We start from the raw sequence: 13,789 nt of genomic DNA, 5'->3' as shown, positions 1-13,789 counted from the left end.
GAAATGTTGTGCTATCATGGAGCTCTGGCTGCTATCAACCAGACTGAACCACATAAAACCCACACTGTATTAAGTTTACTCATCGAGGTTTTGGCCTAAAATGCACTTTAGAATAATCATAGAATGTAAAGTTAAACTAAAAACCACAAATTTAATTATGGACATTAGTTTTCATTAATTTTGCCAGCTGGAATCACAAATTTCTCCCAAAATGACTCTTAACCCAGATAAAACCTGAAATAACAGATAAATGTAATAACACACGATATGGATAAAGGTTTATGGACACCTCACCATAAGATTAGTATGTGTTTTTTTATTATCTTCTTCATATTTATTTTTATTTACTTTATATTTTCTAATATTTAACTGATTTACGATGTACAGCTGCTTTTAGACAATGTCCATTGTTTAAGGTGCGATCCAAATGAAACTAAATTTGAAATTTAAACAGAAACTGGTTGCTTTTTAGATGATTTTAGATGAAATGTTGGAATATCTTGGAGCTGCGGCTGCTATCGGCCAGACTGGACCTCATAAAACCACACTGTATGCGATTACACACACTTTTTAAACATCGCATTCCACATTTAGTCCCCATTTGCTGCTATAATGAATTCCACTCTTCTGGGAAGACGTTTCACCTGATGGAGGTGAGGTAAGGAGGCCTCGGGTGCAGTCCATGTTCCAATTTATACCAAAAGTGATCAGTAGGGTTAAGGGTCAGAGCTCTATAGCAGGAGATCTTCCTTTCCAATACATGTAAACCATATCTTCAAAAAACTGGCTTTGTGCATAGAATCATTGAAGATTGAATGCAACGACCTCCAGAGTCATCTGGATTTAGTCTGATTTCTGAGCCTCCAAATTTGTCAAACGTTCCAACACTTTTATCCATGTAGTGTATATGGATATATATATATATATATCTCACTCTTTCTCTTTTAAAACAGTAAGTTATTAAAGACAGGGCTCTGCCATCTGGAGTGCTGATCTGTTTATTTAAACTATTCATCATGTCTAAAGCACTGGTTTATTACCTGCTACGCTGCAGATCATATGCAAATGAAACGAGAAGATATTTGTTTATTGGTTCCTTGGGCCCTTTAAATAAACAAGCTATGAGTGCAAAGAAAATATAAATAAATAAATCCCAACAAACTCTGGTTTGATATTAAAATGCATCAGTCACACACTTGTTAGCGCTACAAGGGAGCGACTATTCAAGACCCAGATGCATGTGTCATTATTAGCACAGTATCGATTGGTCGTCGGATCCAGGCAGGGCAGTGTGTGTGGGTTGAGTGCAACTCTGGCAGGCATGACTGGCCTGTGGTGAAGAGGTCCGTGAGTGTCACTTTGCCTTTATATAAACCACTCAGAGCTGAACGCTATTGAATCAAAGAGCTCAGACATCAGGGACCACGGAGAGCAGCCCATGCTGACGCCACATGGTCTAACATACAGTAGGAACCCCGACTACAAAGCAACGAAACAGCTTCTTCTCTAAGCATTGAAAAGCGAGTGAGCTCATGTACGCATGTGGGTTATCGTGTTTCTAAAGAAGTGAATGGTGGCTGCCACTAATTTAATCTTCTACAGTATATTAGCAAACTATGTGCATGTGGGCGCTTCAGTATCTCCACACCTGTCCCATCTCTGGTTTCATGCTTATACTCAGGAGGTAAGAAGATACTTCTGTTCATTCTTCTGCTGAGCGTTTCCTGGTGCAAGCACTGGCACCCTTTCCTGACTTGAAGGCACTTTGCAGGCCTTGTACAGGATGAGAAAGAGAACCAGAAGGAGAACAGCGACCAATACATTACACACAATAGCCACCACTGCTGCAGTGGACAGTCCTATACCGCTGTCTCTAGACTCCATGTTGGGATGTGTGAAGGAATCGCTGCAGTCTCAGTGCGGGACGAATGTGAGTGTCAGAGCGCTCAGCGGTTCAAAACCCTATCTGAAGATCACAACATAGAGAGGCGTGTTTCTCCTCTGCCATCCTGAGATGCGTCCTAGTTTTCTCCTGTCACATCTAGTGCTTCACTCGTCTCATGCACAGTCCAGAGCATACTGCAGAAGGAATCCGTAAATTTCTGATGATACTTTGGTTTACAGGTACACCAGGAGGATTGGCTTTGCAGAACAAGATCTCCTGCTTTGTGTAATTCTATATGTCCAGGTTGGAAAAAAGGCTGTCCACATTTGACGTCTCTCCGTAAAGATTCACCCAAGTGTCTTCGAGGTCTCTGAAAAAGAAGTAATGCTGAGATCAGATTGCAGTTTGTAAGCATTTTGTTTCATATCCGTCTACAAATGTAATAAAACAGAATGTAAAACGTAGCCAACAGAAAACCAGTCGTCATCTCGGCTTTCAATCAAAACTAAAGTATTGGCACCCCTTCACTCAGGTTACCTGTTGCCATTACTGCAGGCCAAAACCATGCTGCTTCTTTTGCTTATTAGGAGCTCATTAAATGAAGCTTTCCAGTGTCTTTGGTTCCCCAGAATCTGTTAATGAGAGGAAAATAAATTCATGCAGACGGCCAGATTCCAATCAATCAGGACAAGGAGGCGTCTCTACCTGTCTATCTGCAGGGTCCTATATGTGCAAAACACAATGACATACGCCCACGTACATTTAATACGGGGCTACAGCAAAACCATAAACAACAGCAAAATCACACAACACAACAAAATATAACAACAAAACCACACAATACATCAAACCACACAACATAAAAAAATAACAGCAACACCACACAACACAACGATAATATATTTCAAAACCACACAACACATCTAAAATTTGATAGCAAAACCACACAAAACAAATAAAATGTTTAAAAAGTACAAAACACAACACAATTAAAATATATTTTGCAACACCACACAGCACAACAAAATATATTTCAAACAACAAAAGTCTTTTTTAAAACCACAAACACAACAAAAATATATTTTAAAACCACACAACAAACTTGAAGAGAAAAACTGAAAGCCGGATATAAATAAATTAGCACTAAAACACTACAACAAAACCAAAAACATCAAAACCACACCAGCAAAAATCGAAACAAATCCCAACAAATGCTCAAGATAGACAGTGAAGGTCCTAGGGCTTTGCTGATTGGCTACAGGGTCTGTCAGTTTGATAGCTGTAATACAATAAAGAGAGCTGAAGGATGTTAATGGAAAAATATATGCAAATAATAGATTATTATTCGTATAAGCATTCATATGAGTTTATTTTAGAATCGTTTTTAACTCTTTACCGTGATATGAGCATGTGACCATTTTTGATTTTTTTTTTATTGTGATAGTCACATGCCATGTCCAATCAGCAATGGGCAAGTAAGGTTTAATAAGCCCCGCCCCTTACTGTTCTGTTCCTGTGTTTGTGAGTTCATCTGCTGTTTTTGGTTTGTTGCTGTGTTTTAAACCATCAACCATGTTGGCTGGCAGTTCTGAAAGCTCTCTTCAGGTCACGTTCCCTTTATAGCATGTCAGTGTTCTATACCAGGGCTGTGTGTGTGTCTGTGTGTGTTTAAGGTGAGGATTTACCCAAGGCTTTATTGCAGTCTTTACCCAGTCACCAGACACCAGTCGAATTAGAAATTGTGCCTCTATCCATCTCTCTGTCACTCAGTGAAGTATTCAAGCGCTCATCCTGCTTCCTGTCAGTGTTTCCTATTTGCCGTAACGTCTCCCTCACACGTTTTCTCTCTCTTTCTCTTTCTCACTTACTCACACACTCACATATGGTCACACTTTGCATGCTGCCAGTACTTTCCATAGACCTATTTATTCAGCGACAATAAACGAATAATCATGCATGTGAAACGAGCGCTTCAAAAATGATGCTAGTGAACGACATGCTGTGTTTACTCCAGATATCAAACTCAGAAAGTTTCATTCAAAGATTGTGTTGAAAAGGAATTAGCTCCACCCCCTTCTGTCCCTGTATGCTTTTTTTTGTTTTTTTTAAGGGCAAACAAATAATATCAATATGGATACTTATCAGTTGTGGATCATAGAAATAAGAGAAAGAAATGTAAATTAATGTAAATTTCTTTCTTTCTTTCTTTCTTTCTTTCTTTCTTTCTTTCTTTCTTTCTTTCTTTCTTTCCTTTTCTTTTCTTTTCTTTCTAAATGCTCTGTCTGCTGCAGTTCAGAGTTTTCCATATCCAAACACACCTGACTGAAAATGGCAAAAATATTGACCCTGATTCACTTAAAGCCCAACGGCACAAATAAATGGCGGTAAGGCATGGAGAGGCTCCGGTTAGCTGGCAGGTTGTTATTTCTAGTAGTGAGCATCCCACTTGTGTAGAGCAGAATGAAGAGGCACAAAGGGCAGCTGCATGCTGAGCAGTCAGTGTCCCTGAAGAGGAACTCCTCCTCCTCCTCCTCCTCCACACACAACTCTCAATTTAAATAACAAATGCACAAACACACACATGCACAGTCCACATATTGGTACACACTAAACAAACAGCCTCACACGTTCCTCTGAACTTTGCTTCATTCATTTCAACAAAAAAAACTCCAGTCAGTAGAAATACACGGCGAAGCCCACGAGCTTCGACTTCCATACTGTCATGAAATGCAAGCCGTCGTTTACCCACCTTTTTTCCCAAGACGCTCTGAAAGCCCCACCACACTCTAGAAAGCTCGTGCACTCGTGCTCAAGCTGCTGGATCACAAATGGTGGAGAGTCTAAAAGGAGAGAGCAGATCAGAGTATGCTAGCATGAGGCCTGTTCCCATTAAATCCGCCCCCATTTGGGGAGACTGGGAATGAAAATGATAGTGATGGACCCCTCCTGCAGTGAACAAGTGTGTGTGTGTGTGTGTGTGTGTGTGTGTGTGTGTGTGTGTGTGTGTGTGTGTGTGTGTGTAAATCCTCTCGTATTGTGACTGTACTCACTAGAACAGAGTCTAATAAATCTTCAAACCTCAATAATCAGTAATTTTCTTTTTATGCATTTAATAAATGGATACACTGTCTGGACAAAAGTATTAGGACACCGGACTTTCCCAGCCATATGTGGTTCTTGGATGTCTGTGGAAAGCACAGAATTCTCCCTTCACTTGAACTAGGAGACCCAAACCTGTTCCAGCATGACAATACCCCTGTGCACAAACCAAAAACCATGTGCTCCACAAAATCTAGAAGAACTTCTAGAAGAACATCTTCCCAGAAGAGTAGATGTTTTTATAAGGGCAAATGGCGACTGCTTGTGAAATGGAATGTTTAGAAAGCACATATGAATCTTATAGTCAGGTGTCCACAAACTTTAATCCATATAGTGTGTATATATATAAAATAAAACTCTAGATGGACTTTCTGAATTTGTGCTCATAAGTCACAGACAACATGATGACACGAGTAATCAGAATCAGAATAGGGTTTTGTTGACACACAAGGAATTTGGTTTTAGCTGTTGGCAACTCTTAAATATAAACAACAAAACTATACATTTAGCTTAAAGACACGACAATACAAGACTATACAGATTAAATACAGGGTTTCTGCAGGTTTCACAAAGTCAAATTTAAGATCTTTTTAAGAGAATTTAGAACACACACACACACACACACACCCACAAACACACACACACACACACACACACACACACACACACACACACAAATACCTTTTTAGCTGTTAACTGGCCATACAAAATATAAAATCCTTTTTACATCTGTGGTACAGTCGAAGAGAGATTCGCACCAGTAACTCAAAGCTGATTGGCTGTTGCATGTTGGTCGCATTTTTAGTCGTTATAAAGCAAATTATAATTGGACTGGCGAAAGGAAAAAAAACTACATTTCAATAAGCATTATAGGTAGCGTTTATATGGACATCGAAGAAATCAAGACCTGATTTCAGATAATTTCTGACTTTTTTAAACATTTTTAAGACCCAGTGAAAACCCTGAATTAAGACCACAATATACAGAGCATATGACAGATCAGTAATGTATAAACAGTAATGTGTGAGGGTCCATGGTAGCGCATGGACTGTGAATGAACACATAAAGGAGGGGGCACTTGTGTGTTAACCGCCGCTGGAATAGAAGCAAGGCCAGGCTGGTCTCATGGAGGAGGCAGATGGAAGAGAGAAGCGAGAAAGAGGGAGGAGAGGAAAGGAGAGGAGAGGAAAGGAGAACATTACACGCAGTGTGTAATTATATGCGCTCTATGAGGAGATCTCGGCAGTCTGAGCAGTGTTTTATACAAGCGCCTGAGCAGCAACACACAATGACTTTTTTCTTTTTCCTCTGTGTGTGTGTGTGTGTGTGTGTGTGTGTGTAGAAGGACACCCAGGCAGCACATTAGACTCCAGATCAGACACGCGAGGTGAGAAGAGAAGTTGAGCTATTCTGGGTGGATTTGTGTTTGTGCACTGCTGTGTGTTTGACCGGACTCGTTTCAGAGTGTCTGACTCACGTGGTAATAAAATGCAGAACGCAGGCCGGAGTCACGCTAAACGCCACAGCGAGTGGTTGAGGGGGACACAATCAATCTGCCATCAGCCTCTTTCATCAGCGGTTTTGCGTAGGGTTCTGAGCGAAACAACACCACCCACGTGTTACAATACACACGGACGGATTTGTCAGAGCAGGCATCAATGAGATCACAGGAAATGAACTGCGTGTAGCCGGGCGACTCCTCCGACTCTCTCTCTCTCTCTCTCTCTCTCTCGTTCTCTGTCTGATTCATGCATTAGACTTATTAGTAGTCAATTTTGTTTTCCACTTGCACTGCAACAAAAAAAGGCCTCGAAATATTCTTTTGCCAATTCAGGAACAGGAAATTATGTCCCTAGTCTTCATGTGAAACACACACAGCTTGCCATCTAGGATGCCAGATATTCACAAAAAGGGATGAAGTGATTTCCTCTGCAGCAATTCAGCAAAAAAAGATGTGCAAAAGATCCTGCCTACATTTTTTTTCCTATACAGTAGTGCTCCTTAGCATCCATGGCATTTACTCAGTGTGTTAGAGGTGAACATTAGTTAATGAGTTAATTGTTGTACAGTGTTCTTCCGTTCTTCATGTGACAATTAATTGCACACAGGTCGCCTTCATTCAACTAATTACATGCCTTCTGGTGGAAACTGGCGGCTGGAGGAGTAATTTCAGGTTTCACGGGGGGGTGAATACTTCTGCAATCACTACAGCTTTTTTTTTTTCAGGTCATTTCGCAGCCTGTTTTGATTCATGATACAAAGCAAGTCAGATTCATTTCCAGCTACAAAAGAAATACTTACAAACTGGTTCCTCCTATTATTATTATTTCGACTGCTCCCATTAGGGGGCGCTACAGCGGATCATCCGTCTCCAAATCACTCTGTAATCTACCTCTTTCAAACAACCACCTGCGTGTCTCATCTCACCACATCCAAAAGGTCTTCCTCTTTTCCTCCCTCTTCAGCATTCTTCTACTGATAAACCCCATGGCTCTCCTCTGATCATGACCAAACCATCTCAATCACACCACTCTTACCTCGTCTTCAATATGTCCTTCCTACCCTGTCCCTCTAATAAACTCATTTCTAATTCTGTCCATCATCGTCACTCCTGATGAAAATCGCAGCATCTTCAACTCTGCCTTTTTGTCAATGCCATTGTCTCGGAAACATACAACATGCACTATATGGACAAAAGACATGGGACACCTGACTTCTCCAGCCATATGTGGTTCTTTCCCAAATGTTTATCTCAAAGCTGAAGGCACACAATTGTATCAAATGTCTTTGAACATTACTTGAATGACGAGACCCAAACCTGTTCCAGCATGCATGGGATGGAGTGGAAGATCTCCTGCAATAGAGATATAAACCCTATTGAACACCATTTTAGGATCAATTGGAACACTGCACCCCAGGCCTCCTCACGCCACCTACACCAGTATCTGACTGTGTCTGAATGAGCACAAATCTCTCTAAGCACACTCCAAATTCTAGAGGAACATCTTCCCAGAAGAGTGGAGAGAATTTTAAAAGCGAAGGAATGCGATGCTCAAAAAGCACAAATTCCTATGAGCAGGTGTCCACAAACATGCACTCTGTCCCTCTGTAGAACCTGGTTCTTATGGACCCTTTATGTTCAGGGTTCTAGAAAGAAGAAAAATAAATCTTGCTAACGGAAATGATTAAATAAGAAAAGTGAAAAAGCCGACTTCCAGACTGAGCTGCTGCCGTATCACTTCTGCCCTGTGGAAAATAAACGCTCTCACACTGCTGGAGTCACGAACTCCCTGCTGCCTGCCTGCTCATGCTGCAATTGAATGTAGTCGATCGCTAAACTCTGACTAACTGAACTCTTCTAATAGAATATTTGTCTTTAATGTGGTTTGAAATGAGCTCATTTCCGAGAGCAGGGAACGGGTTATTATCTCCATGCACATGGCTATGCATGAAGAATACATCATTATATATTACAGGTAAAGCCATAGCCTACCAACACCACCACCACCACCACCACCTACTCAAGCAGTCTGAGCCCGGAGAGAAAGAGAAAGAGAGAAAGAGCAAACGAGAAGGATCGAGAAAGAAAGAGAGGAAGGAGAGGGCAGCAGTTCACAGCCAGACATATCCAATCACCTTTGTGTGCCTTGTCATCCACCTGACAGGATTCTGACAGTTTGAGTCACACTAAGCTTCAGCTTTTACCTATTACACACACACACACACACACACACACACACACACACACACACAACATTGGACGGATGTTTGTGCAGTCAATCAGCAATGGAAAGCATTTTCATCACCTTCAAATCAATACACACAGTATTTTTCTTCTCCCAGATGTTATGCGAAGCCGTAAAACAAAACAGTTCCATCTCATCAGGGAGACACCAAAGAACCGAATGCGACTCTCCCCCGCATGGAAGAATCCAAAAAAGCATTCAATTACTAGCACTAAAACTCGCCTCAGTGTTTCCCTCCAGCAGAGCTGAGCAGCTTCTACTGCACTGTCGCAGGGAATGAGATGAAGGTCTGAGCTCATTAGCAATATAAGTACAAGTGGAAGCTTTACATAAAAGTCTATATTGAGTAAACATTACAAAGTTGATTCCTTCCCAATAACAGCAAGCGTTTCATTCCTTTCATACAAAACAATCAGTTTTTCATTTAAGAGGGATGAACCAAGAGGTTTTCAACCACAGGTAAATTTCCTCTTTCTCTTGGTATAAATTATAAAAAAAAAAAACACCAAAGAGCTGCAGTTTTGGAGATGCTCTGCCCCAGACGTCTAGCCGTCACAATCTGTCAAACTCACTTAAATCCTTACGCACGCCTATTTTTCCTGCTTCTAACACGTCAACATTGAGGACAAAATGTTCACTTGCTGCCTAATAAATCCCACCTCACTAACAGGTGCCATGATGAAGAGCTCATCAGTGTTACTCACTTCACCGCTCATAATGTTCTGCCTGATCCATGTGTATTCTTATTCTATCTGCTCATCACAGTTATTTTAAAAATGCCCAGAGCATTTATATTTTTTTTTGCTGTACATATATTTACATATTTACCCTGTGCTCTTGCACTTGTCAGTTTGCACAGTTGTTATTATTTGCACTTCTGGTAGATGCTGAACTGCATTTTGTTGCTGTGTACCTGTAATATGCAATAACAACAGTTATAATAGGGTGGGCTTGAACAAATGATAGGTGGGAAATCAGTGCTTGTGGCCCGAACACCAAACCCAGTTTCTTCCAATAACTAATATTTACAAAATTAGAAGAAAAAAAATCATTTTGTAACCTTAACTGTATTTAAACTTTAAACTTAATGAATCTTGTTTTTATTGGATCAGATTTGCCTCTTTGGCGGATTTTATTATTTTTTTTCAATTAAAATGAGATCCTAAATCAACTGTTCAAGCTTATTTTCAAACTTCAGCACAAAATACCAACATTCTATAAACGTTTTCCTTTTTTCACTTTTATAGAAATTTTTCCTTTTTTTTAATTCATTACTGAACCAAAGACATTATATAAGCACTTTTCTTGTTTTGCCAATTTTTATAAAAAAGAACTGCCCGTCCCTCCTGCCAGCAATACAACACGACAATCAATTTCTTTCTTTCTTTCTTTCTTTCTTTCTTTCTTTCTTTCTTTCTTTCTTTCTTTCTTTCTTTCTTCTTTCTTTCTTTCTTTCTTTCTTCTTTCTTTCTTCTTTCTTTCTTTCTTTCCTTCTTTCTTTCTTTCTTTCTCTTTCTTTCTTTCTTTCCTTCTTTCTTTCTTTCTTTCTTTCTTTCTTCTTTCTTTCTTTCTTTCTTCTTTCTTTCTTTCTTTCTTTCTTTCTTTCTTTCTTTCTTTCTTTCTTTCTTTCTTTCTTTCTTTCTTTCTTTCTCTTTGTTTGTTTGTTTGTTTGTTTGTTTCTTTTCTTTCTGTCTTTTTCCTTTTTCTTTCTTTCTTTCTTTCTTTCTTTCTTTCTTTCTTTCTTTCTTTCTTTCTTTCTTTCTTTCTTTCTTTCTTTCTTACTTTCTTTCTTTCTTTCTTTCTTTCTTTCTTTCTTTCTACCTTTCTTTCATTCTTTCTTTCTACCTTTCTTTCCTTCTTTCTCTCTTTCTTTCTTTCTTTCTTTCTTTCTTACTTTCTTTCTTTCTTTTTTTCTTTCGTTCTGTTGCACAAACACTGGAGACTCCTTCCTTCATTCATTCGTTTTTTTTTTTATCTGTGTATTATTCTGTAAAATGTGCACCACATGTGAATTAGCTGTTACTATAGAAACACTAACATATGAAAATGAAGGCATTAATATAAAGCAGTCATTTGTAATACAGCAGTCAGAGCTGCTTTAAGTGAAATGAATAAACACTTTCTGGCTAATTAGAATCAAAGATTTATGCAGCATTACAGTGCAGATTCATTGTGCAAGTCATCAATATGGTGTTCTGAAGCTGTTTCATATATATTTATAATTTATTTTGTGTTTTCAGAAGATTTTTGAGATAAATATGATGACTATATTCAAGATATTTTGATCACTTTGCAGTGTCCTCATGTAAAGAATGCAGTACATGTGAGGACACAGACAGCAGGACATTAATCACTGCACATTATTACAGCATGAAGCCATGTTTAAAGTGTATTCGCTTACAACCTGCGTATGGAAATGTCTCAGCACACACACTCATCTTTATGAAGCTGATGTTAATGCGCACTACACGAGAAAGAGAAAGTTCATTACCGCACACAGCTGATCGATTTGTACACACGCATGTTATCATACGCAGCCTCTTGAGTGACTAAGTTCTCAAGTCTTTGATAGGATGTTACAGTTCACTGAAGCGTGCAGAGACAAATCAGAACAGCAGCCTGGAATGGAAATAACCAGGGGAGTGATTTAAAAAGGATTTCGGAAAACCGTCTGCCATCTGTACCCGACCTTGAAGCACTGAGAAGAGGCACTGGCTTTGACCTGTATCACATACAGCCCCAGACATGTGACATCAAGTACATACAGTACAAATACATACCAGGCTTTTTCTATCAGAGGATTATTTATGTATGTAATTAACATTCTGCCAACATCTAAACCTGAACCACAGTAAACAAAATCTTTTGGCTCTTGTTCTTAATTAAAAGCTGTAGTTTTTATAAGCAGTAGGAACCTCTCAAGGTCAAAACTGTCCTATACTTGTGGGGTCACCACTAAAACGTAAACACACACACACACACACACACATACACATACAGAGCTGCAGTATATTCTCTTCATTATCACATGTATCTGTAAATTGTATGAATTCAGGATGTTAGATGAAGCAAATTCATCAGCAGGGACTTACTGTGGAGGATAAACACTTTCTGGGTAAATTTTCTTCGTTTACCTACATGAACGCACTCGTCCAGAGTCGGGAGATCAACAGAAACCTGAAAGTCTTTACGCACATTTTTAGTCGCATCTGGAATTCTGTAGCTGAAACATCTGGATATAAAAAGAAAGGGAAATACCTGCTCTTCTGCCTTCGATGCTGTGGAAGGGGAAGCCTGGAGCTCGTTCAGCAGCGGACTCTCAGTCTAACTCCGTGTACACACCGCGATCAGACATTCTCTCTGTCTCTCTCTCTCTCTGTCTCCGGCTCTCTGTGTCTCTGTGCGTCTGTGCGGTGAATCGGTTCATCACGCAGACACTGACCGACATCAACACGCTGCCAAAATCCTCACACTTCACAATGTCTACATCCCCACCCTTTAATTTCACCAGGGAATAGGCCACTTAGACACCATGTCTGATTTATAATGGAGCCACAGTGGTAAGGGCGAAGAAATCGGTTCATTTTTGAACGACTCTTCAAATCAATCGATTCCTGCAAATCGGACACATAAAAGATCTGAACGACTTTTTCAACTTCTTTGTGTCTTTCTCAGCATGCCATCCTTTTAAATATATATGATAAACAACCAGAGCAATAAAACCATTAAAGAAAGTATTGTTTGATTTGATTTGATTGAGTGTAGAAAACCTCCATTGATATAGAGTATCTCACAAAAGTAAGTACACCCCTCACATTTCAGCAACAATTTTATTATATGTTTTCAATGGATACTATAGAAATCAAAATTGAATTTAAAATTGGATACAAACAAGTTTATCTTCATCAGACTTATTATTTATACTCTTGGACAGATTGTCTTCAGCAAACTGTTTGCGGGTTTTCTTGTGAGACAGCTTCAGAAGATGCTTCTTCTGGGACGACGGCCTCGCAAACTGACTTGTTGCAGTGTGTGGCGTTTGGCCTGAGCACTGACAAGAGGACTTTCCACTTCTGCAACCTCTAAAGCAATGCTGCAGCATTCATGCATCTGTTTTTTGAAGCAGTTTCTGCACCTGATACACAGCTCGAGGACTCTTTGATGGACCCTTGCGAGGTCTGTTCCGAGTGGAACTAGTCTTGGAAAACCTCTGTATGACCCTGACCACTGTACTGTTACTCAGTTTCAGGGTGTTACCGATTTTCTTACAGCCTCAGCATCTTTGTGGAGAGCAACGATTCTTTTGCCATACCTTCTTTCTTTTTGCCATGAGGTGGAAGTTGGACATCCAGTAGTCAGTATGAGAGAATTGTACTCAAAGCACCACATTTTAACTGCACTAATACAAGTTACACAAATTTGTAAGATCCTGACAAAAAACATGAACATGATGAATAGGACATGGGGCTTTGCATGGTTAAAAGATGCACAGCTGTTATAACTGAGGGTGTACTCACTTTTGTTGGCAGTTATTTTGAAAATAATGGCTGCATGTTGAGTTATTTTTTAGAGGACAGTGAATCTGTGCTTCTCTACAAGCTGCACATTGACTACTCTAAAATATATCCAAGTTTCATTTCTATAGTACTAAATTCGTTGCTGAAATGTGAGGGGTGTACTCAGTTTTGTAATATGCTGTAGATGTCAGAAATCAGAAAAATCATCAAGATTTGTGTTCTAATCCCAAAATGACTAAACAGACTAGGCTTATTTGCAAACAACAACACAGATGGCTACTCGAGTCTCTAAGAATTAAGCCATGGGAAACATGGGTAGAGGAGCGAGAGATGGCGAGTGTGCATGGCACAGTGCAGGTGCTCTGGTCACTCTGTGTTGTAAAGAAGTATCACTGCTGAGAACACGATTCGGATGGCTGGATTTGTCAGGGTAATGTGCAGATAGAGGATAGAGGGAGATGCAGGGTATTACTGATGCAGCCATGCGTGCAACAGATTGTCTTCTCTCTCAGCCAGCAGTGCTCTCATTATCTCCTTAATGT

The 13,789-nt window shown here is 39.8% G+C and overlaps 1 long non-coding RNA gene across 1 annotated transcript; it reads right to left on the bottom strand.

Moving 5' to 3' along the window:
• Positions 1-1,895: 1,895 nt before the first annotated feature.
• LOC124398249 lies at positions 1,896-12,321 on the bottom strand. The gene is made up of 3 exons (XR_006928034.1): positions 11,989-12,321; positions 4,635-4,725; positions 1,896-2,255 (listed from the first exon to the last, which is right to left on the bottom strand). It is a non-coding gene; the product is annotated as an uncharacterized LOC124398249 (long non-coding RNA).
• Between the last annotated feature and the right edge of the window lie 1,468 nt (positions 12,322-13,789).

The sequence above is a fragment of the Silurus meridionalis genome, chromosome 15 (assembly GCF_014805685.1).
Source record: "Silurus meridionalis isolate SWU-2019-XX chromosome 15, ASM1480568v1, whole genome shotgun sequence".
NCBI lineage: Eukaryota > Metazoa > Chordata > Actinopteri > Siluriformes > Siluridae > Silurus > Silurus meridionalis.
Note: the sequence above shows the minus strand (reverse complement) of the source record. Positions and strands in the feature narration are given on the sequence as shown.